Source organism: Diceros bicornis, assembly GCF_020826845.1.
Source record: "Diceros bicornis minor isolate mBicDic1 chromosome 35 unlocalized genomic scaffold, mDicBic1.mat.cur SUPER_35_unloc_1, whole genome shotgun sequence".
Classification (NCBI taxonomy): Eukaryota; Metazoa; Chordata; class Mammalia; order Perissodactyla; family Rhinocerotidae; genus Diceros; species Diceros bicornis.
The window spans coordinates 329948-355164 of NW_026690912.1; the positions used below are offsets into that span (position 1 = coordinate 329948).

The window sequence follows — 25217 nt, forward strand, 5'->3', positions numbered from 1 at the left end:
ATGGAGAGAGGCCTTCCCACCTGGAAACTTCTCCCCAGGTCTTCTTCAGAGGCTGAAAGGAGGTGCTCTCAGAGCAGAGAAGATGGTGAGCAGTGAGGAGAGGCTCCTGAGGAGTCGGCCCTCCTGGGGAAGGAAGCAAATGAGCTGGGAGGGTGGAGTGGTCCCTGCTTGCTCTGGCCTCAGCCCCCTCAGTGTACATCTCCCTCCTGGAGGGGACAGGAGCCCAGGGAACCCGGGAGAGCACACCCGGGCCGCGATGAGCAACACTCCCAAGGAGGAGGATCTGAGCTCAACGCAGGGTCAGCCCAGGTAGGAAGGGAGCCTTTCGCCACCAGGACACTCGAGTCAAGGTCAGCGTGCCCCTGCAGGGACGATCTCCCTGCCTGTTCTATACGTCCCTGTGGACCACTGACTGCTTAGGGACTGGCTTCTGACCAGCAGACCCAGCACAAGTGACAGGACGACCCTTCCCAGATTCCATCACCGAGGCTGTCATTCTCTCTCACTCGCTCTCTTGTGTTCCCTCTTCCCTCTCCCCTTGTTCCCCTCTCTCAGTCTGTCTAACCCCTGGACCTGGGGACATACATGGATGTCCTGAGCTCCCCTATGCAGAGGCCCACGCAGAAGAAAACCAAGGGAGTGCCCTGGCCAACAGACAGAAAGGAGCCAGGCTCTCAGTGAAGCTGATCCTGACCGAGCCCACAGGAGTAAGCTTGACAGCACATCTCACCCTGGTCCAGCCTCAGTGGAGGCCACAGCCCCAACCTGGAAGTCGTCATGAGCAGAGGCTTCAGCTCAGTTGTGCAGGATTCCTGGTCCACAGAGATGAAGAGAGAGTGAATATTTGCGGTTTACAGATGCAGGGTGGGGAGCAGTGTTGTCAGAGAGGAGGAGACACCTCACACCATCTCCCAGCTCCCGGGTCTGGCCTGCCCCCTCCCTCCTCTCCCCTCCAGGTTCTCTGCAGCCACAGTGCCCACCTCTCTAACCTCCTCTGGCCAAACTCACTTCTGCCTGGGTGTCTCCACACCAGCAGTGCCTTCTCCCTGGCACGCTGATCACAGGTGAGTGCAGCGCTGTGTCCTCATGTCATTCTGGTCACAGCAAATGTCACCTCAGTCAGGCCTTTCAGACCCTCCTACCCAGTGAGACCCCAGCCCTCCCTGCAGGACACTCTTTATTTTCATTCCAGTTCATGCTCTTCTCTTTCACGTGTCTCTGATTTTGTGCTTTTGTCCATCTGCCTCCAAACTGAGCTCCTGGTGGGCAGGGACCACTGGGTAGATTTCAGCACCACCCTTGGGCCCACCAGGGCTCCCGGCCCAGGGTGATGGCTTGGCACATAGCTGCCGAATGAACAAATAGGGGCATCTTGGATCCCTCCTTCCTGCTTTTGCTCCACTCAGTCGGTGAAGAGGAACACTAGTAATAGGAAGTGCAAGTGGGTCCTGAGGCAGGCGAGGGTCAGCGTGACTTCTGCATGAATCCTCCTTTCCCCAAATTGCTCCAGCAAAGCTCAGTGGGCACCACTGACACAGAAGGCTGCTACCTGATGGCCAGCACAGGAACTGCAGCCTCAGGCAGGGACAGCACAGCACCAGGCAGGCATGTATTTCTGCTGGAGAAATGCCTATCCAAACGCATTGCCCATTTTTCATTGTGTTATTTGTATTTTATTGTTGAGAGGGGAGAATGTATTATATATTCTCAATAGTAGACCTTTATCAGATATGTAAAGATCTGTAAACATATTCTCCCCTTCTGTGAGTCGTCTTTTCGCTTTCTTGATCGTGTCTTTCAACGCACTCAAGTTTTACTTTTCATGAAGTTTAATTGATCTGTTTTCCCTTGGTTGCTTATGTGTTGGGTGCCACAATTACAAAAACATTGCCTAATCCAGGGCCATGTTTTCTTCCAAGAGTTTTATAGTTTTAGGTCTTACATTTACATCTTTGATGGTAAGAAGATGTAACATTTTTGTATATGGTGTGAGGTAGGGGTTCACCTTTATTCTTTCACATGTGGATATCCACATGTCCCAGCACTACTTGTTGAAAAGATTATTCCCTCCTCATTGTCTTGGCATCTCAAATAATTCTAGAATCTGTGGTTGTTGCAGGTGGTTTGACTTACAGTTCCTTAGAATTTTTCTTTACATGAAGGTTGCTTTTCTCTGGCCTTGTGGACTTTCACCCACTGCATATGTAGACTGATCATTAGTGAAATAATCATATCAGGTATTTGGACTAGTTTTTTCTTTGCTTGCGGTGGGTATGTAAGTCCACACCCTGTTACTCCCTGATGGCTGGGTGGACCACATTGCACCATTGTTCTGGCCTGGATTATCGCTCTATCCTTCTAACTGGTTTCTCTGCCTCTATATTTGATGCGCAATCTATCCTCAATGCACCAATTGGAGTGACCCTTTAAAACCAGATGTCACACCCTGACATTGTGAAATCTCTCAAGGGGCTCTCCATTTCTCTCAGGGGGAAAGTTCAAGTCCTTATGATGGACCTCAAGCCCAATACAGTTGGTCCCACACTCTCTCTGACATCATCTTTGGCCAGTCATCCCCTGTACCATTTGCTCCAGTCCCTCTGCCCTCCATTATGCTCCTGGTACATGCCAGGCACTCTCCCACCTGTAGACTTGTACTCTATGTTCCTTCCACTTGGAATCCTCTTCCACATGATGATTTCATGCCTCATCTTCTTCACTATCTTTAATTCTGTGTTCAAATGTCATCTTGGTGAGGCTGTATTGACCATCTCATTTAAAATATAAACTATCCTCTTGTTCTGACACTCCCTATCCAACTTGTTCCCCTTTCATTTTTCCCCTTAGCACTAACACCCTATAAAATAATATATAATGATAAAAATCAGTGTTCAATCAGGACATGGAAACCAACCAATAGATTGAGCAGGGACAGTTTATATAATGAACAATTAACCATAAACCTTTAAAGGGAACTATAGAGAATAGCCCAGAATTACAGTAGAGTAGTTAAGAAAGAAACAAATTTGGGAGAGGACCCCCTCGCCAAGGCTGCCTTCAGGCCTTGTTAGAGAAGGAATGATTGCAGCACAGGGATGATGGAGAAGATTGTCATGTTTCCCAAGGCCAGTACCAGTCCCTGGTCAGGGCAGAGCTCAGCAGGTAGGGAACAGCAGGCTGAGACCGGCAAACAGGAAAGCCCTGTCCCCTCCCAGGGGCAGGTAGGCTGAGGCTGGGATGCCTACTGGATTCACTGGGATTCCACTTGCAGCGGTGCCACTCATTCTCCTTATTAAGCCATCCAAGGGGATCCACTGAATCCACTGTGGATCACCCACTGTGGGTGAGTCCACGTAGACACCCCTGAATTGTGCCACTGCTGGTTGTACTGCAGGAGAAAGAAAAAGAAAAGAATGGAAGCACCCTGGAATTAGGATGGAAGGCCCTTTGTCCTAAACCTTCTCTGACAAAAGCTTAACCCCTGCCAGGTGCAAAAGAGAAATGTCTACTGGGTGCAGCTCCATTATTGCAGAACAGACAATAGAGGCCAACACTCTGATCTTGTGACACAGGGGCAATCCATTGATAACTGGCACCATAATTCCCTTATTATTTTGTTTATGTATTCCATGCTTTTACTTCCAACTTGCCTCTATTGCTTTATTTGAAGTAAGATTTTGAAGACAGCATATGCTTGTATCAAGGTTTCTAAAAAAAGGTATTTTGACCCCCCAAAATGCCATTATTAGATCAAAACAACAGAAGAATTAAAAGTACAAAGTAGCTATACTATCAGTATATGCCTTAAGTAAATAGTTTACTGTCAAATTCCTCTTATATAAGAAAGCACCATGCAGTTTCATTTTAATGATGTTAGCCTCAATAATCTAGTATAATAATAAACTCCTTTGTAATGAGTAACTATATAAAATGAAGTTACAATAATTTACAATTTACGTCTGTGACATGACCCAACTACTCTCTACAAGCACCACTGAAATCTTGATTGATGCTTGGCTACCTTGTTCTACTAGAACTAACGGGAATATTTCACTGCCAACAAATTCTGTTTACCTACTGTGTAGTTTATAAGGGCTGAATTCTTCTCTACTTGAAAATCACCATTTTCATCTCTCCATATGGATACCTGTTTATTGGCAGATAGCTTTGCAGCCAGTATAGTTTTTTTCAGGAGAGTCTTATATAAGAAGTCATCAAATATGAGTATAAATAACTTACACTTAGGTAATTTTTCTTTTTCTTTTTTTTTCCCTGCTTGGAAAGATTTGCCCTGAGCTAACATCTGTTGCCAATCTGCCTCTCTTCTTTCTCCCTTCCCAAAGCCCCAGTACATAGTTCTATATTCTACGTGTAACTCCTTCTAGTTCTTCTACATGAGCCACTGCCACAGCATAGTCAATGAGAGACGAGTGGTGTGGTTCGCGCCTGGGAACTGAACCTGGGACTCCGAAGCGGAGCGTGCCAAACTTTAACCGCTAGGCCATCAGGGGTTGCTCCAGGAAATTTTTCTAGAAAAATATTGGAATCAAGATGTATGATTTATTTCTAAAAATTTCATAACATACTTTAAAACATGAAATGCTCAACATGTTTAAAAGCACTTTACCACTCAGTTTACCTTAACAAAGATATAGCAAACATTTTGAGAAATATACTTTCAACAGGAAAGTCCAATTGTAGCTTTATGCTTTTGTAGACCACTCCCAATAACGTGGCTTAAAAAATAATACTGTAAGAGTCTCTCAAGAAAAAGTATTTCATTTCTATAAAAATCGTTCTTTACAGTGTCTCAATGTTTGTTTCCTACTAAGCTTCTCAATGTTCTTTAGGCTTAACAATATAGTAGAATCAAGCTCCTATAATCTAGCTTTTAATCCCACAATCCGGAAAGCTCTATCTCAAGGTCATCAATGACCTCTTAAATCACCGAATAATATTATTCCCATTTTATAAGTGCGAATACTAGGTTTTAAAGAAGTCAAGTTCATGCCCAATATTGTTTAGCTAGTAAGAGGCAGAGCCTAGATATGACTGACTCCTGCTGTCTGATTCTAAAATCCATAAGCATAACCTCTAGGTATACAGCCAAACATAACACTCTGTATTCTTGCAACAGAATAAATGCATTTGCTTTTTCTTTAATATCTGTAACACGGTTCTTAACTATTCCAATACATTGGTTTCTCCTTTTCTGTAAATGAGAGTGTTCTTCAAAGTACCTTCCTTCCTCTCTGCTCTTCTCTATACTTTCCCTCCACTCCCAGTTCTTGAATTCATTTAACAAGCATTTATTTTATTGAGTCCATACAATTCCAGACCCCATGGAAAAACAATGAAAAAAAACCAGTCCCTGGCCTTGAAGGATTTACAGACTACTAGGGGAGAAAGCCCTATAAGCAAGTCCAATACTATTTTCAAAAAAAAAAAAGTTTGAGTCTGCACAAACACAGAAGGCTATCTATGCCACACAGCACGGGTTTTCAAGCCTTTTCTGAGGAGGACTACAGTTTTTTAAGAAATAGCGTTTAAAATTTCCAAAAGAGCACGCGAGACCTAGAACTTCCCTGATCCACTGTCCCCTTCCCACTACAAGCCATGTTTTTTCTAAGACTCTTAAGAACATCGTTTGAAAACCACTATATTCTAACATCTTAATAGTTTTGCCTTTCATGCCTAGGTCTTTAATCTACCTGGAATGGATTTTTGTGTACGGAGTAAAGTAGGGTTCCAATTTGAATTTTTTCCACACTGATATCTAATAGTCCCAGGACCACTTAAAGAAACGCCCCTCCTTTGCCCTCTGCTCTGTAAGAGCACTTCTATTAAAAGAAATCAAGTTTCTGGATACACGTGGAACTGGATTTGGGTTCTCTACTGTTTTCCACTGGTCTAACACTGTGCTAATACCAAAGTGCTTTAGTTACTATAGCTTTATATATAATAAATCAGGATATCTCATAGATCAAGTCTTCTCACCTTGACCTGCTGCTTAAAAAATATCTTGGCTATTCTTAGTCCTTTGTATTTCCATATGGATTTCAGAAAAGACACGTAATTTTGAGCTCTGTAATTTCCTGGCAAACTGGTAAAATACCCACAAAACAAATCTAGATCAGTGTTTCTCGACCGGGGCAATTGTAACACCCCCACCTCCCACCCCAGGGACATTCAGCAACGTCTGGAAACATTTTGGTTGTCACAAAGTGGGGGGTAGGTACTACTGGCCTCTAGTGGGTTGAGGCCTGGGAGATGCTGCTAAGCATCCCACAGTGCACAGGACAGCTGCCACAACAAAGAATTATCCCATTCAAATTTTAATAGTGCCACTTTTGAGAAACCCTGTCCCAAATAAATCAAGGGGCAAATTTGCATGGACCCATTAAAGGCCAGGGGACGTCTACCAAAAACAATAATTTAGTTTTAGAAAAACTGAACTGCCATGTGCCAAATGAGATTTACCCCAATTCATTAAAAAAAAAAATCATATTATTTGCATAGACCAAAAGGCTTATCTTCCTCTTCTCTATAGCAGGGACATTTACAGGAAGCTTATTGGAGGGGTTAAGTCTTTAAAATACAAAGTTATAAAGAAACAAGACATATCCAGAAGATATTTAACAAAAAAAAGAAACTCATAGAAATCAGTAAGAAACAACCCAATAGAAATATGGGCAATCTAAATAGGCAATTCACTAAAAGGAATATTCAAATGACCGATAAACATATAAAAAGATGCTCAACCTCATTAGTCACCAGAGAAATACCAATTCAAACTCACGAGAACACCATCCATGCACCAGAATGGCTAAAATTTTAGAAGACTGGACATAGCAAGTGTTAACAAGAATGCTGAACAACATAATTCCCATAATACTACTGGATGTAGGGAAGGGGTTGCATAAACTGGTTCAACCACTTTGGAAAATGTTGGCAGTCTCTACTATAGCTGAACATATCCATACACTATGACCAGCAATGCCATTCCTAGGTATATATCCAACAGAAAATACTTACCTATTTGCAAAAGAATGAACAAGAATGTTCATAAAAGCATTAAAAGCCTAATGTAGAAACCATCCAAATGTCTAATAACTGCAGAACGGATTAATAAACTGTGATATGTTCATAGAAGTAAATAATATACCACAACAAGAACTACTACTATATGCAACAACACAAATGAATCCCCAAAATACAATGGTAAGCAAAAGTACGCAGACTCAAGAGTACAGATATCACTCCATTTCTATAAAGAGGCAAAACTCATCAATGGTGACAGAAGGGAGGATAGCCAATACCTGTGGAGAGAAAGGATAGTGACTAGAAAAGAGCATAAGAAGGGGCTGTAGGGTGTTGGTAATGTCCTATTTTTATCTAGGTGGTAGATACACGAGTGTGTTTACTTTGTGAAAATTCATCAAGCTATACACTTAGGATTTGTATGCTTTTCTGTATTTAGCTTATATCTTACTAAAGAATTTGCTTAAAAATAGAAAGAATCCAACCCTGATTTATCGCATCTGATGCTTCAAGAGACTATTCTAAACAGCCCAAACTCACAATGATGCTAAAATGCAAGTTGTGTATATATTGACAACTGATTTTTTTACCAAGGAACAAAGGCAATGCAGTGGATAAAGGATAGCCTTTTCAATAAATGGTGCTGAACAATGAGATATCCATAGGCAAAATAAATGAACTTGGATCCATACCTCACACCATATACCAAAAATAACTCGAAATGGATTTTAGACCTAACAGTAAAACCTAAAACTATATTTGATAGAAAAACACTTGTATTCAAAATATATAAAGAACTCTCAAAACTTAACAATAAGAAAAAAAAACAGGCAAAAGTTTCAAAAAGACATTTTATCAGAGAAGATATACAGATGGCTCATAAGCACATGAAAAGATGCTCAACATCATAAGTCATCAGGGAAATGCAAATTAAAACCACAATGAGATACCACACTACATGCCTATTAGAATGGCAGACAAGACTGACCATACCAAGTGTAAGCAAAGATGTAGAGAAATGGGAACTCTCCGACACTGCTGGTGGGAATGTAAAGTGGTATAATGTATAAACACTTTGGGTAACAGTTTGGAAGTTTCTTAAAGAGTTAAACATATGATCCACTCATTCTACTCTTATGTATTTGCCCATAAAAAGGAAAGCACATGTCCATAACAAAGACTTACATACAAATGTTCATAGCAGCTTTATTTGTAATAGCCCAAAACTAGAAACAACTCACATATACATCAACACGTGACTGGATAAACAATTTGTAGTATATCCATAGAACAGAACCTTACTCAGCAACACAAAGGAACAAACTGTTGACACACACAACATGGATGAATTTCAAAAGAATTATGTTAAGTGACAGAAGCTAGACAAAATTGGTGTACAAATTGTCTGATTCCATTTATACAAACTCTAGAAAATGCAAACTAATCTATAGTGATAGAAAGCAAATCAGTGGTTGTTTGGGGAGAGAAAGTCACAGAAGGGTGGGAAGGAGGGATAACAAAGGTGCATGAGAAAACTTTTGAAGGTAGTGGATATGTTCACTATCTTGACGCTGACTGCGAGTTTCATGGAGGTACACCCTATGGTGGAGGCCATAACTTATCAAAGCGTACCATTTATTTTATTTTATATTTTTTCATTTATATATTTTTATTTGGAAATGTTTATATCAGTACAGTGAAACTAAATTTTAGAGACACGGGATGTCATTAGTTTGGATATCATTAGTTTATTATAAAAGAGAGACATGGAAATTATTTACATGATGAAAGATTTCAGTACTTCAGTGGAATCGGCAGCTTCACGTGATGCCATTTCAATAGTGATTCATTTCAGTCTACATACTTTCCAAGAATGTCACCATCTCTAAATAAGAAATAATCCTTGTCGTCTAGAGCTACTTTGGTGCCTCCCTACTCTAGGAGAAGAACTTTATCTCCCACTTTCACACTAACTGGTTGAATCTCTCCACTCTTTCCTTTAGAGCCCGATCCAACAGCTACTGCTGTTGCTTGCAATGCTTTTCCTTGAGATTTTTCTGGAAGCATAATGCCTCCTTTGGTTACAGTTTCGGCTGCACTCCTTTCAACCAAAACTCGGTCAAAGAGGGGAAGAGACTCTCTAAATGCCTGTCCTGCCATGACTCCGGCCGCCGCAGCCCACACTCCGCTCTAGCGCCGCCGTTGCAAGCAGAGACCCGCACTCCCACCTTCGAGACACGTGAACTTGGGGCAAGGCACCCTGCGCGCAGGGGCGCTCGCCCCCGGCCCCCGCCCCTCCCCGCGCGAGGGGGTGGCGAGGCAGCGCGGGCCGCGATTCGCCAGGAGGGCCCTGCGCAGGCCCTGCCTGACGCGAGGACCCCAAAGCGTACCATTTAAATAAATGCAGTTTGTTTTGTCAAGTATGTTTCAGTAAAGCTTTTCTAAAAAAAATATAGGACGGGGCCGGCCCGGTGGCGCAAGCGGTTAAGTGCGCGCGCTCCGCTGCGGCGGCCCGGGGTTCGCTGGTTCGGATCCCGGGCGCGCACCGACGCACTGCTTGGTAAGCCATGCTGTGGCGGCGTCCCATGTAAAGTGGAGGAAGATGGGCACCGATGTTGGCCCAGGGCTGTCTTCCTCAGCAAAAAAGGAGGAGGATTGGCGGATGTTAGCTCAGGGCTGATCTCCTCACAAAAAAAAAAATAAATAAAAATAAAAAAAATAAAAAAAATACAGGTTGTATATAAATATTATAAACCAGAGTTTCTATAATTAGCTCAAAATCAACTCCATTCATTCACACAACAAATAGTTATCTAGCACCTACTATACGCCAAGCACTCTGCTAGGTTCCGGCGTTACAATGGTAAGCAAACTGACATGGCTCCTGACCTCATGGAGAACACAGTCTGCTAGGGGAAGCAGAGATCAATAAAAGATGCACACAGACACATGGATAATAAAAACTTCACAAACAAGTGCTGTGAAGGAGACAAACACAGTGAGATGACACAAAATAACAGGGAAACCAAATCTGATCTAACGGAAAGGTCAGCATGGCTCCCTCAAGGAAGTGAAATTTAAGCGATACCTAGTGGAAGAGGAGGATAACAAGTTGAAGATGTAACTTTCCTCAGAAGAGACACTAACACAAGCAAAGGCTCTGAGGCAGAAGAAAGCATGACCCTTTGAAGGAATGGAAAGAAAGTCAAAAGGGCTAAGGGTCAAAACAGTGTAGACAACACTATTGGTCACCTCTCCAGTAACTATTCCATCTCCTCTGCCTCACTCCTAACAGAATCACACTTGGGTTCCAGCAGCCACCCTCCTCCACACATAGTCATGTGCTTTAGAGGAAGACGACTCCATTCTTGATTTTAGGAAGTGGATACGTTGAGACTTAAGTCAGTCATGGCCACCTCTTTTCTCCCTGCCAGTGATTAGTTAAAGAACGGCATGAGTGAAAGCAGGAAAAGAAGTTATTGCATGCTCTAAACAAGAGATGGTAGTTTGGACCAGGGAGTTGTCAATGGAGATAGAGATTTGCACGGAGAAATAAGGTAGAGCAACGTGTACAGGATGTCTCCTAGGTTTCTGGCTTAGGCAAATAACGACCAATCTTTTCCATATAGTCAAAGCCAGAGAAATATTTTTTAAAAATTAAGAGTCTTATGTTATTCTTAATATATTTCACTTAAATAAATCTAATTAGAACTATTCAAGGATCATACCTAAAACATATCTCATCCTCATGCAGGATACTGGCTTCAGAAGTTCATGCAAACTTATCAAGAATGAATGAGGCTAACTAGATTTTGTCTTACAATACAAATCAATGTTTTCTAAAATTCTAACTTATAATTAACAATCCTACCTACAAGTAACATCAATTTCTGAATATCATTTATTTTGCCTTGCCTGCTTCAAAAAATGATTTAAGCTAGCAAAATGTCCAAATCAATTAAAAGCCAAGCCAAGAATAAAGTAGTCCAAGGATTTCTGACCACTCGTGTTATCTAAAAATAATTCCAGAGAAATTAGATGGAGGTACCTAATGAATTATGCTCATCAAATTTATCAAATTAGGTCTCATAACAACAGTAATGAAGGTTCCTATTACACATACCAACAGACCCAGGCAAAAATATAACCTACCTTGACAAGTTGATGAAGCGCCATTTCTTTCAGAAGGTGGTGTACTTGGACTGTTGAAATGACGTGAAGCTCCTCGGTCCTCGCCATTGTTTGTAACACTCTTTGAGTGGCATGTACAACGACGTGACAACGGCACTTCAGCTTTTTCGCTTAAGCTTTCATCCGCTGGCTTCCCTCAAAGTGAAAGAACCTCTATTCATAATATTTCTAATTAAACAAACATTAATCATCCTCTGTAGCTAGAGTGAGCAACCACTCGAATTTGCCCAGGATTGGGAGGTTCCCCAGGCTGTAAGATTTTCAGGGCTAAACCTGGGAAAGTACCTGGCAAATCTGGACAAGTTGGTCACCCTATCTGTAGCATCAAATTAGGACAGGAGAGAAACACTTATGCTGTCAGAGACATTTATAGAGAAATGATCATCAATTTACATAACTTACAAAAAGATAATAGTCAAAGATTAATAATGTAATAAAGGCACAACCACTTGAGTATTCGTTTATATTGAGATTCATTAAAATATCAAGCAGGGAGGATTAAAAGAAAGACCAAAAGTATATTCTTAGTTACTGCTATTTCCTTAAATGAATCATTCTGGATAAAAAGTACTTTATTATATTTTTTTCAAGTCCCAATAATCAAGCTGAATATATCAACCAAATACTCACCACGAAGAAGAGACTGTTGCCACGCTAAAGCAGCACAAATTAAGACTAAGCTTTTCCCACTTCCTGTAGGGCTCTCCAACAAACAATGCTGCTTACTTTTTAATCCTCGGACAATCTATTGACACAAAAACAATAAAAAAAAAATCAGTAAACAATTTACTTCATTAGGGTCTGTCTGCATCACAAGTACAAACACAACAAGCAGTAAAGTTGTACTTGAGGGAACATAGCAATAGCAGAAGGGAGAATGAGTATTTCGTTCAATCTAGACCTTATTCCTTTATCTTTCTCCCTAAAATTATGTTGGACTTAAAAGCATATAGGCATAAAAGAAATGAACAAAGCAATTTGTGCCTTAAGGATGCAAGCACCATCATTTCTGTAAAACTAGAGTACACTAATACCTTTGAAGACAACTTAATGGAGGATACTGCTAGAGAGAGTGTAAATCACTACAACCACTTTGGACAGAAATTAACAATTTCTAGCAAAGTTGAAGATACCCAACACCAGGAAGTCCAGTCCTATGTATATATCCAAAACCTTTCCCACAGGAACATAAGGAAACATGCATAAGAAAGTTCATAGCAGCATTGTTTAGAATTGCAAAAGAATGTAAACAACTTAAATGTCTGTCAGAAGGAAACTGGATAAAAAAATTCTGGTACATTCATACAATGGAATACTATACAGCAATTAAAATAGATTAACATTCAATAAGGTTACTTAAAATAATGTTAAGCAACTAAAAAAACTTCTGAACAAATATAGGTACAGTATCATATCATTGTACAAAGTTTAAAAACAGGTAGAGTAATGCTCTATATTGTTTACAGATACATACATATGTGACAAAAGTATAACAACATGTCTAGGAAAGAAAAAGAATAAATTCAGCATACTAGTGACGTTACTTGCAAACAAGGTATAAAGTAAATATGGCAAAATATTAAGATGGAACAACTCTGGAAAGTTGGCTTACTCATTTGTCTATTAATTTTCTATATGATTGAAACATCTCAAAAAATATGGTGAGAAATATAGTATTCTGTGTAAAAGACAGTAAATACTTTGTAGAAAGTAGTAATTCCGTAAAGTAAATAGAAGTTCCAAATGAGCTGAGAATAGTTTTCAGAATATTCTCCTTTGCCTCCTAACCATATACAGTTTATAGTGATCAAGATTATTTTTCGAAAGGTTACATGTTCTTCCATGAACCCAGCAAATATTTTCAATCCATTTACTATCTGAGAAAATGAATGTAGTCACAGATTCAGTACATGTTATGAATTATCAGCATCTTTATCTTAATAAAGACTTAACTGCTGAAAAATACTTGCAGAATTCATTCTAGCAAGCTATGATGGACAAGCTTGACAAGGAAAGTTCATCTTCACCCCACCAACTGCACATTCAGACCATATTGAAGAGTCATGTTTTCCTGTTTACTTAGATTCCTAACTGCAGCAGAAACAAAAATCAAGACTGAAACAATGCCAGTCAAAGAAAACCAGATACCCAACTAGACTAGGACAGAAGTCTAGAAATAAAAAGGGGATTCCTAAATGTATAAACAAAACAAATGCAAGTAAAAGAATTTCCTAGTCTTAACCATCACAGTGGTTGAGAACATGCCTCGGAATCTGACAAATCCGGATTTGTATCCCTACTCTGCCAAAACTGTGGACCAGGAGGTAGAAGTACGAGTTCTAGATCAGGTTCCCACAACTCAGATGTGTTTCCTTGATCATGTCTTCACTTCTCTAGACTAAGATCCTTATCTGTAATAATCCCTAATTGAAAAACTGTTGTAAGGGAGAAAATGCCTTGGCACACAGTAGGTGCTTGATAATTCTGATGTAAAGGTCAGAAGGGTATAATGAAAAGAAGATGGGCTTTGGAGTAAAGCAAGCCTAAGTGTGAGTCCCACTGTGTGAATCACTGAACCTCAGTCAGTTTCTTCATCTGTGCAATGGAGATAAGATTATCTACCTGATAGAGTTTTGACGAAAATTAGCCAGGCATTGAGATAAGAATTAAGTGAGGTAATGGATAGAACGTGCCTAAACTCTAGTACTTGACACAGAGGAGGTGATCTACTTTAATCCCCACCTCTTCTAAACCACCTATGCTTAATCTAGGATCCAGGGACAGAAGTCAGAGACTGTGCTCTCTTGCTATTGCGTGCAGAAGTCTTGGTACATGACTGCGTTTCTCTGAAGAGAACGTCCGTGGATTTCTCATTCCCAGAACTATATCCTAATAAAATCACTGAAAATAGAGGGGAGACTGATATGCACTGTTATCAACTGAGGACTTCCTTGCAATAGTGAAAAAAAAGGGTGAATTCGACCTGGGGATGGAGGGATGGCTAAAAGAGCAACTCAACAGCTTAGGAAGCCAATTATACCCTGACCCCTAGCCTGTGTGTTCCAAAACAAGCTAAGAACCACTATTCTGAGGTATTTCCCAGTTCTACTATTCTGTGATTCTATCTGTGCGACACTTGAGAAGAGATTTGGTGGACCCTAACCCCTTCACCGCAGCCAATAACGCAACGCTGGCTGGTTCCTCAGATACAGCCTAGAAATCCACCCCGCCCGCAGTCGCCGCCATCCCCCAGGGGATAAAGGACGAGGCCCCGATCCGCCTCCCGCTGTCGCCCCCGCCGCCACGAGTCAGCGGGGCCCGAGGGGGCCCGGGCCCTGCTCCCCGGGGGTCGGGACAGGCTCCCTCCGGCCTCCGCGTGCTCAGACCCCCGAGGCCCGGGACGCGGTCACCCCGACGGCCCGCACGGCGGCCAGGCGAGAGCAGAAGGCTCCCTTCGGGCAGGCTGCGCGCCGCCCCACGAGAGACAGGCTGGCCTGTTCTGAGGAAAACCGAGGCAGCGCTGCCTGGGCTCCGGGTCCCGGGAGAAAAGGAAACGGTATCCGCGAGCACACACGGCGGAGCCCGGCAGAGAGGAGAGGCCCCAACCCTCTCGCCTCCTCACCGGGCTGCCACTCCCGGGCCGAGCGCGGACTCCGGCGCCTCCCCCGCTCCCTCCTCCGCTCTCTCCAGGCCACGCGCCTGCGCTCTCCCGGACGAATTCCCGCCTCCCGCCCCCTCGACTCCCAGCACCCAATCACCCGCCAGAGCAGAAACCAAGCAACCAATCCCGGCGCGAGGTGAGGGGGCGCGCACCCTGGCCCCCGAGGGAAGCCTCCGCAATAAAAACCCACTCAAAGGATTTGGTGGCCCGGAGGCGAACGCCTGAAAAGCGAAGGACGCTCGCAGACCGCAGGGTTTAAAGGAAAAGTCTTCTCCGTTTTGAGATTTTGAAACCGGCGACTTAACCCGTGCATCCATTTCCTTGGAAACTCGCAGTCTCATTCTTCAGGTCTGTAGACCAACCGAAAGCAAACCCTTTGAAGCCTCGCCGGGTTCTTCCCAGAGCGCCCGGCAGTGCCGCTCAGCTCACGCTTCCGACCTTCACGGCGCCCGGGTGTGGCACAGACGGAGGCGGGAACTGCCAGACGCCTGAGCCCCGCCAGGCGACAAGGCTGGTTGACGACTGGCCGCAGAACCTCAGGATGTTCGAGGCTTCCCCGGACAGCGAGTCCACCCAGAGCAACGCCCTAGAGCGCTCCCGCCCCGGCCGCTTCTGCTCCATCAAGGCTCATCCGCCTCTGTCCCTCCTGACACTCGGTTGTTATTCTTTGCCACGAAGTACACTTCAGCTTCCTCGAAGGTAGGGAGTTAATCATGATCTCTCCAAATTGTGATTTTGTCAATTTCTGAGTAACTTAAGCTTGGCTCCAGTACTAGTGTCTCAAAAAAGCAAAACCTGAGACAGTTTCTCAAGTTTGAGCAAGTAGTTTGGGGAGAGGTTTGCTGCAGGGGGAGCAGCGGGAGGAGAGTGGATTTGTTTGCCTCCCTTTCAGTTTTACTGCATCTTCCCAAATTGCAAAATGTACAGTGCTAAAGATAAATTCTACCTTTTAATTTAGTAATCTCAGCCTCAAAAATTTATCCTAAAAGAGTAATCCAAAAGAAAGAAAAAGTAAAAATACCTCAGTTGATAACAGTGCCTACTGTAATCCTGAAAAAAGTCATCAACCTCCCGGTCTAGTAATAGCACCCTATACGGTTATGATATATCAGTTTGATCATTATGAAGCCAGTAAAATAATTATCAAAACTAAACAACTTGCAAAAAAAATTTCATATAAAGTTAAATGAAAGAAAGCAGACTCCCTACTGGGTATTATGAATTCCATTATGTGAAAATATATATGCATAAGCAAAGATAGAGGGAAAGTATAAAAAATGTAACTTGCTGTTAAAACAGTGGAATGAAGGATAATTTATCAATACTTAAAAAAATCTTCAAATTTTTATTCTGCTTTTACAATTTTTTTAAATATCAAATCGTTTAAGTAACTGCTCCAGGGAAAGGACTACGATTTTCCTCCGCTCAATTCCTAAGGCTCTCAACCCACTCTAGCCTTGTATGGCCATTTGACGTGTGTGGCCTTAACAGAAATGGATACACGTAGGCTCTGGAGCCAGACAGTCCTGGATTCCAGTCCCTTGAACTGTTCCTTTCAGGTGAACAGTAGTGAAAGAAAACACAAAAAACTACAAGTTCATTTGATAAAGAACAGGAATGTTTATAAACCAATATTCAAAATAGCTGCACACATCTGTTTTCACTTGAATAAAAAAATCACATTGTGACAAATTTTGTAACCTTAACTTAAAATACATGAATATTAACATTTACTAATATAGTTACACATTTTGTTTACATCATCAATGAATGTGATGAAAAACAGCATGTTATTATTTAAACACAGCAGGTTTTGACCAGTCTTTGAAAACTGATCCAAGAATGTGTGCTGCATTTAGTTAGAAACCATTTATTTCAACCTTTTCTGAACTCCTAGAGGTTTTCTACTCACATAAAATATTCCAAAGCCTCAGTTTAAAACAAAACAAAACAGGAGCTGCTGTATTTAATCTTAGAAGACTACAAAACTGCCTTGTTTAACAATATGAAAATTCTTACAGTATTTTTCAAGTGTATGCTTTTCTTTTTCGCATCGAAATTACTTAATTGAACATTAAGCATCTGATATCTCAGGGAAAGCCAGCCCAGTATCCTGTTTTTCAGAGCTGACCAGGTGTTTCTGATGCAATCTATGGATCAGCAGAGACCCATTTGACTAAAGAAGAAATAATTAGTCAAGTGTTCTCTAAACATTGCTGCATAATGGAATCAACTGGGGAATCTTAAAAAAAATACTAATGCCTGACTCCCATCCGCAGACATTCTGATTTAATTGGCATGGGTTCCAATTGGGGATCAAGAGTTTTAACAGCTCTCCAGGTGATTTTAATGTGCAGCAAAATGTGGAGCCACCACAATGATGCAAGACACAATAGTGATCTAAATCACAATTAGCCACAAATGACAGATGCCTATAGAGGAGAACTCACTTTTAAAAAAGTTTCTCAAGTTGGAAATACTTTATAGTTTCTCTCTGTTTCTTAAGATCAAATTTATGCTTTTTCTTAAAGTTATAATGACTCTTTAATTAGTAGTGTTCAGAGGGGTTTTCTATTGTTAAACACTCAACAATTTTTTTCACCCATTAAGTTTAGGTTATTGTATATAATCACTGCTATACACTTATCTATTACGTGTAACAATACACTGAAATTACCTTCTAGGCATCACAGTTTTAAGAATCATCCATAGTTTATTGACTGTTTGAAGCATTCTCCACAGAACCCCTGAATTCAATAGCTGGTTCATATTGGATGTTAATACTTCTGCATATGGTATAAGTTCACTGGCAGAGAGTGGAGTCAAGCGTTCTAGAATCTGTATCGTGTCCATATGTCTTACTGGGACAGCTGAAAATGCTAAAGGGGAAACTTAGCAGCCATAATCTAAATTCTATACAGCTTACCAAATAAGAAGTAACATTGCTCTATCAGACTACAGGCCAAACAAATCAAGAAAACAATGTTGCTCTAAATGTAAAACTTTCAATCCTAGCCATAGTTTTGGCCATACTTAAAATAAGGACCTTAAGAAAAATTCATTTAGGTGTAGTTATTTCACAAAGAACAAAACATATCTCATTTAAGAAATCACCTTAGTGACCCAAAGACAAGGGTCATTTCCTTGGTGATTCTGACTGATTTTAAAAATTGATTGAAATATGAAAATATACCTAAGTATTGCCTTTTGTAGTCCCATTCACTTGAAAGATTGGAATTTGTTGATGCCTATAAGGGTGGCCCCCTTTATAGGTTATAAGCACCCAGCAGATTGCTGTTATTCAATAATATCAATCCTGTGCTCTTCAATAGAACAGACACTAACCACACCTGGCTGTTGAGCACTTGAAATGTAGCTAGTCCAAAATGAGATGTGCAGTAAGTATAAAATATACACTGGATTCCTAAGACTTAGTATGGAACAACAGTAAAATATCTCATTAATCGTTTTTGATATCGAGCACCTGATGGAATAATATATTAGATATATTGTGTTAAATAAAATAGTTATTAAAATTAATTTTGCCTTTTTACTTTAATGTGGCTATAGAAAGTTTAAAATTATATGTTAAAATTATATGTGTGGCTTGCGTCTTATTTCTATTTGACAGTGGTGATCTAGAACACTATCCAGTAACCACAAGTACGTTGCTCTATTCCACGGCACTTATTTCTGACTTCTTTCTATCGACCTTTCACACAACCTGTTTAGTGATATAACGTAGGACCTAGGAGGAAACAGATACAAGCATATCAGAAAGAAATGGTTAAAACTCCTTAAACTCAAAGAGAATGATTAAAATTATATTCACCAAAACCTTATTATATCCCTAGGGAAGTTCTGCATGATTGTAAGATTTCAATGAGCCTAACATCTCTTTGCACTACTAAAGGGGAAGAAGGAGTATCAATCTACTATACCTTCTTGGAGTTGTTTAGGAGAGTGGTTTTTGGCATTATTAGTCAGGAGCATTTCCCTTAACAGGGCGTCAGTCCCTGTGATGTTTTCTTCACAGACCCATCTTTCACAATGCATAAATGCGGGTAGTTAGTTACAAGGAGACATAGTAAAGCAGAATGCGACCCTTAACAATTTACAGAAAGTCAACTGGATTCTTCATTCTTAAACACAAAACTCATCTCTCTCCTCTCTCCCCCTCCCTGCTCCCTTTCACTGTCAGCAATCCAAAGGAAGTTGCACTTCGTGTGCATGCATACTAGAGTTTGAGAACTTCTGTTAGGTAGTTCAGCCAGGGAATCTGCTTAGATCAAGATCCCCAAGTGATCTGATACAGGGAAGTTGGAAACTACTACTTTTATCAAAAGTTCTCAAGCTTTCTTCCACTCTATCCCAACATAAAAGTCTTTCATCAGGAAAAATTGTTTGACATAGCCATAGTTCTGGAGTTGAGAGGGGGAGGAAAGAAAAAGAGGAGAAAAGAATGTCCATTTGGGGGAGATCATATATGATTTTAAAAAGGCCTCACTCAGAAATTCTGATGACTAGTGGTGTAGCGGTTTGCATACTCTGCTGCAGTGGCCCGGGGTTTGCAGGTTCAGATCCCGGGCACAGACCTACACACCACTCATCAAGCCATGCTGTGGCAGCATTCCACATACAAAATAGAGGAAGATGGGCACAGATTTAGCTCAGGGCCAATTTTCCTCAAGCAAAAAAAAGAGAGGAAGGTTGGCAAAGGATGTTAGCTCATGGCCGGTCTTCCTCACCAAAAAAATAAAAAATAAAAAAATAAAAGAAATTCTGATAGGCTTCTATAGGAGAACATGTCCTCTCCTCCAACCCAATTGACAATCATTGCTATATATGGGTAAAATTCAAGTTGCTCACTTTAAATGCCTAAAATGTCTCAGGCACTTGATGTATATTTTCTCATTTCACCCTAACATTCCTACAAGGTAAGCAATATTGTCTCCATTCTGCTGTAAGGAAACAGGCTGAAAGACATTTATTAATATCCCAAAGTCACACAGCTACGTGTGTCAGGCAGTCGAAGCAGTGCTGGTGACGCCCACAAGAGGACGCATTTGTCTTCCTTCAAGAAGGGTTAAGGAGGCTCCAAAGGAATGGGAAACCTTCCTTTTTGTAAATCAAATGCTTGTTTCTAACCTTTTGCTTATACCATGGTTTGACCATTCGTGACTATTGTTGTGTAATATCAATAATGAGAAAGTAAATGATGATATTGTAAAAATGCCTATTTAGATATATGAGATACCACTATGCTAAGTGCTTGGCACATAAATACTTAATAAATATTTTTGTTACTATACTACTAGTATCATCATCAGAGTTGTAAGTGTAGTAGTAATAATATTAGTAGCAACAATGGTACTTTAGATACAATCATCAACTTCTCATGCAACTTAAATCAAATCATACCAGTGCTTAGTCCCAGTAGGGATGGCATGACTCAGGGTTGGGAAATCGCCAAGTGACTCAGAGTCTTCAGTGGCCTTCCCACCTCCTTCAGCTTGTCTGGAGGGGGCAGGGCTCTGCCGGGCTGACCTCACTTTCTCCACCTGGAGGGAGCAGGGTGGGAGCGGAGCCTCCAAGTGAGTCCCCACTGCTGGGCGGGTGGCTTTTGGGTGAGGCCATCCACCTGCCCCATTAGCTGCCTCACCTGACCCTCCTGCAGGACATCTGCGCCCTCGGTCCCATCCCCTTCGGGCAGCTCCCTGGCCTTGAGGAGCCTCTGACCTCTGCAGAGACTCGCTATGGCAATGGTTCAGGACCCCTCTCAGTAATATATTAACACTCAGATAATGAATGCAGCAATGGCTTTTAATGTCCTCTGTGTGTCAGGCTGTGCTGAAGACTATTATCTCCTTCACCTTCCAAACGGCCCCATGGCAGGGTGCGTGTGTGTGTGATAATCTCTTAATTACACACGAGTAAACTGAGGTCCTGCTGGCTGAGGTGAGGTGCTCGGCCTCAGAGAGGGGACCCGGAACCTCTGGAAATCTCCAACACCCAACACCTAGAGGAGCTCACAGATCCTTTTCTTTTTCCATTTTCATTGTATTTATTTATTTGTTCATTCATTCATTTTAAACAGCTTTGTTGAGTTGTAATTCAAACACCACACATTCACCATTGAAAGGGTGCCCTTTGATGGTTTTGGCTTATTTGTAGATAAGTGCAACCATCACCACGGTCAGTCTCGGGGCATTTTCATCACCACAAAGAGAAACCTGGAACTTTAGCTAACTGTCCCCCAACAGTCGGTTTGACCATAACAGTTGGTGTAGTTTGCGATGTCCAGCGACAGCCACCTCTGGCTCGGCTTGCTGACGCCCCCGGGCCCCGAGCTGCCCCTGCCTCTGCTGCGGCTCTGTGCTGTGTCTTCCAGGCCTGCCCAGCTCTTCTTACAGACTGGCCACTTGGGGCAGGAGTGGGACAGGGGCTTCCTTAAAGTGGCCCAGACCGACCTGATGGAGTTACTGAAAACACGGATATAAAATAGGAGCAGACAGGTGGCCTCTCCTCACCTACTGGAATTCACCTCGATCCCCAAGGTCATGCACACTGTGCCCTAAAATGTCCCCCAGTGGCAGGGACACCTGACCCAGCATGGAGCCCACAGGCCACACCCTCAGTCAGAGGAGTCCACGTGGCCCGGGTTACACGTGCTGCTGCTGTGGGTCTGGCTCGCTGGCTCTGTGCAGGGCCGACTCCCGCAGCCGTGGGCCTTCACCTGGCGGGCAGCTCCCACTGTGCTCACCGCTGTTTCTCTGCCCCCTGATGAAGCTGCAGGCCCGTGCACCCCGCTCCCTCCTTCCCAGAGTCACGCCCTCAACAGGCCGACAGACTGCAGGGCCTGGCGCTGGGTCTGGATTTGGGGGTGCGGGACTTATGGCTGCAGAGCCATCTCCTCTCCTTCATCCAGGGGCCCTGGCTGGGAGGGAGTGAAGGTGCAGAGAGACCGCTGGGCTCGGGCGGGTGGGGGCCCATGGGGCAGGGTGGGCAGAGGTCCAATCTCCATGCCCACCCATTCCCCACAGCCCTGAGCACCCCTTTCCCTCCTCACCTGATCTGCTGTGCACACAGCGGCCCCAGACGCTGCAAACAGGGAGAATCCACTCCTAATTACTTGCTGTCCATCATGTTACCAGTCCCTGGTGACCCGTCACTTCCCAGGTGGCCTCCAGAAATGTAAAGAGTGGAGGGACCTGTGATGGCCGATTCTCTGACCGGGAGGAGCCTCCCTCCATCGTCGGTCACTTCACCTGGCAGGAACCGGAGTCTCTTCTCCCCAAACGCACGCACCTGTTTCTCTGCGTTGGAACCCGGAGCGTCCCAGGATTGCTGACTGTCACCCGAGAGGAGCCGATGGCCTGGCTCCCAGGCCTGGCAGGTGCGAGGGGCCTGGCTGGGACAGGGCCCGGGAATCTGGGGGAGATTCTTGCGAGCTGGAGAGCAAAGTGTGCTCAGGGGCCTGGGAGCTTCTAGTCAAGCTCTGGAAAAGTCCTCCAGGCCCCAGGGCAGAGGTAGAGCCAACCCCCAGAATGGGTGGCCGTTCCAATGGCAGCTGGGTCACAGAGCTTCACTCAAGGGACGTCTCCGAGGGCGTCCCTCATCCAAACTGGGGGCTCAGTGAGGTGGGGGCTTGTTCCCAGTCTAGGCCTAGTGCCTCTGGGAGGCAGGAAAGGAGGGAGGAGGGATGTGGGAGGAGGGAGAGGGAAGAAAGCACTTCCCTGGGTCTTTATGAGGCACCAGGCCACCAGGCTCCACCACCTTCTGCTTCACAGTGGTGCCTGAGTTGTAGGACCACCCTTCCTGGTCTGACAGTTACTCAGGAAGCCTTGGGTTCTCTGGGAAGACAACTGGCCTGGGCATGAGACCATCTGGGGTGGAGTTCAAGCTCAGTCATCACCATCCCTGTGGCCCCTTGACCTTCAGGTGAAGCCCCAGGTGAGCTCCAGGTGAGCCCTGCACAGGGTCCCCACCTGCAACTGTCTGTCCTCTGCACACCCCACGCTCTGCCCAGGGTGACGTGGGCAGAGGAGGGCCTGACAGCTCTGGCCAGGGAGGAGGCCTGCCCCCAAGTCTCAAGGTTACCATGGAAACAAACAGAAAGGGGACAGGGCTGAGCTCCTCCTCCCTGGCAGCTTGGAGACCACCACGAAGGCAGTGACCCGTGTGTGCCGACATGTCCACTGGCAAAGGGCAGAGGGCTGCCACTTGTCACCCAGAGGGACAGGGCCCTGGGCTCCCACGACTGTCGAGCATGTTCTGGATGCTTCAGTGCTGCTGATGGGGAGAGCTTCTGGGGGGAGGTGTCAGACCGTGGACGTGTTAAAAGTCAGGGGTGTGAAATTGCACACGGATAAACCCTGGACACAGTTGCCGAGAAGGCTCTTTAGGTTGGCAAATGTGCTTTGAGGTCATGAGTCAGGGTTTTATAGGCCATTTGTTAGCTGGGCCCCAGGAGGGCTGACGGCTTTGCAGAAAGGCGGCATCATGTTTAATGAACGACAGATGCTATCATCACCCTCCGCACTGTCGTTCTGGTGACAGGACTGTGGCAGCCCCTGTGGACGTGGCCCCGGGTGGTACCTACAGGCAGAGCCTGGGGTCTGGCCTGGAGTGAGGATCCCTGGACAGTGCTCATGAAGTTTGTACCTCCCTCTGATGTTCCTGCTGTCAAGTCACCGCAGCGAGAGCATCCCTGGGGCCCCTGGTGTCCGGTGTGGCCCTGACGCAGGCCGGCCTTGCAGGATTGGCGGTTCTCCAACGGGACCTGGAAGGGCATCTGTCCCAGGCCCTGGTCCTCCCTCCTCCCTCCTGTCTCCACAGGCATCTGCAGGAACATCCTTGTCCAAATCCCATTCTCCTCGTCCATTCTAATCTTTTGTTTTTTCTCAGCCCCATAATCTGGGCGTGACATTTAGGGGCGAAGGCTGTACGTTCTGCTCTCTGCGGCTCACGCTGATCACGGCTCAGATCTGCCCCAGTCCTGCTTCGTTGCAACAGAATTATTTTTAATAAACAGATTTATTTCTCAATCTGGGAGAAATCACTGCATTTGGCCAAAACAGACATGATTTATGTTTTTAAGATCAGCTCTGCTCTGCTCAAAAAATGTTTAAAGGAAAGATGGGCAGAGACATCTGGGCTCTTAGGGTGAGACTCCAGGGAGAAGGCGGGGATGAGAGGCAACCCAGGACCAGAGGGTGGTTTCCGAGCGGGTCACAGGGCGATGAGTCAAGGAGCAGAGATGCGATGAGTCAAAGCCACAGCTTGAAACTCTAGCCAGGCATCAGCTGCTGTGGTGCTGCTGGAGCCCGGCCCAAGGGGAGCAGGGGTCGGGGGTCAGGGGTCAGGGGTGCAGAGGGGTCGGGGGTGAGGGGGCAGGGGGCAGAGGGGCAGGGGGTGGGGCTGCGTCTGTCTGTCAGGTGTGAGTCAGTGTCCTGTACGGAACCCAGTGCCCAGGGCACCAGCAGGCCTGGCTTCTTCCCTGAGTCCTGGCCAGCAGGTGAATGAAGCTATAAGGACGCTCCTGTCCTCTTCCTCTGGGCGGGCGAAGCACAGAGGAGTCTGTTCAGGTCAGGAGAGAGCTGCTTCAGCATTCTGGTTAGTTCCGTTTTTTTCCAGCACCCCGTGAGTAACACGGTCAGCACGGCATGGACCGCCTCTGACATCCTGCTCTGAGCCTCCCAGACCACCCCCCTAACAGCCTGGTGACATCTCCCGGCCCCTCTGAACAGGGCCTGCTCCAGGCCGCTGCCCCGCAGACAGGTCTCACCGTGGCCCTCGTGGGTGCTGTCCAGAGTGGTCTGTATTTTCTCAGTAGAGCCAGAGAAGGGGCCCTGGACAGGCTGTGGGGACCCCAAGTCCTCTGTAGAAAGTGACTTGGCCAAGCCCTCAGGGGACCCGAGAAGGCCCCAGCTTCTGCCTCAGAGACGGGGCGCTGTTCTCCTTCACACCTCCTGGAACAGGCAGTTTCTCCTCTCCTGGTGTCCTCTTCTCTCTCCTCGTCTCAGCTCACGCCTTCCAGCTGCAGGGGTGTCACAGAGACCTGGACACAGGCCAGGGCTGGGCTGGCGTTCTCTCGGGAACACTTCCGGTGAAAGGGAGCTGAGTGTGCGTGCGTGTGTGTGTGTGTGCATGTGCGCACATGTATGTCACTTATAAGCATGCCTAAGCCAGCAGTGGCACACAACACACACACGTGCTCATTCTGAGGGTGGGCCCAGTCCCCCTCACGATGCCCAGCGTTTCCCACCGCCTTGACTGTGTCTGCCAGCTTCAGACAAGTGCAGTCAACCGTCAAGAAGAGAGC

At 44.5% G+C, this 25217-nt stretch overlaps 1 long non-coding RNA gene across 1 annotated transcript; it reads right to left on the reverse strand.

Annotated features, from left to right (window-relative positions):
- Nucleotides 1-3292: 3292 nt before the first annotated feature.
- On the reverse strand, nt 3293-14891 carry LOC131402236 (uncharacterized). Its single transcript, XR_009218444.1, has 4 exons — nt 14855-14891; nt 11863-11977; nt 11194-11367; nt 3293-3388 (listed from the first exon to the last, which is right to left on the reverse strand). It is a non-coding gene; the product is annotated as an uncharacterized LOC131402236 (long non-coding RNA).
- Nucleotides 14892-25217: the final 10326 nt, after the last annotated feature.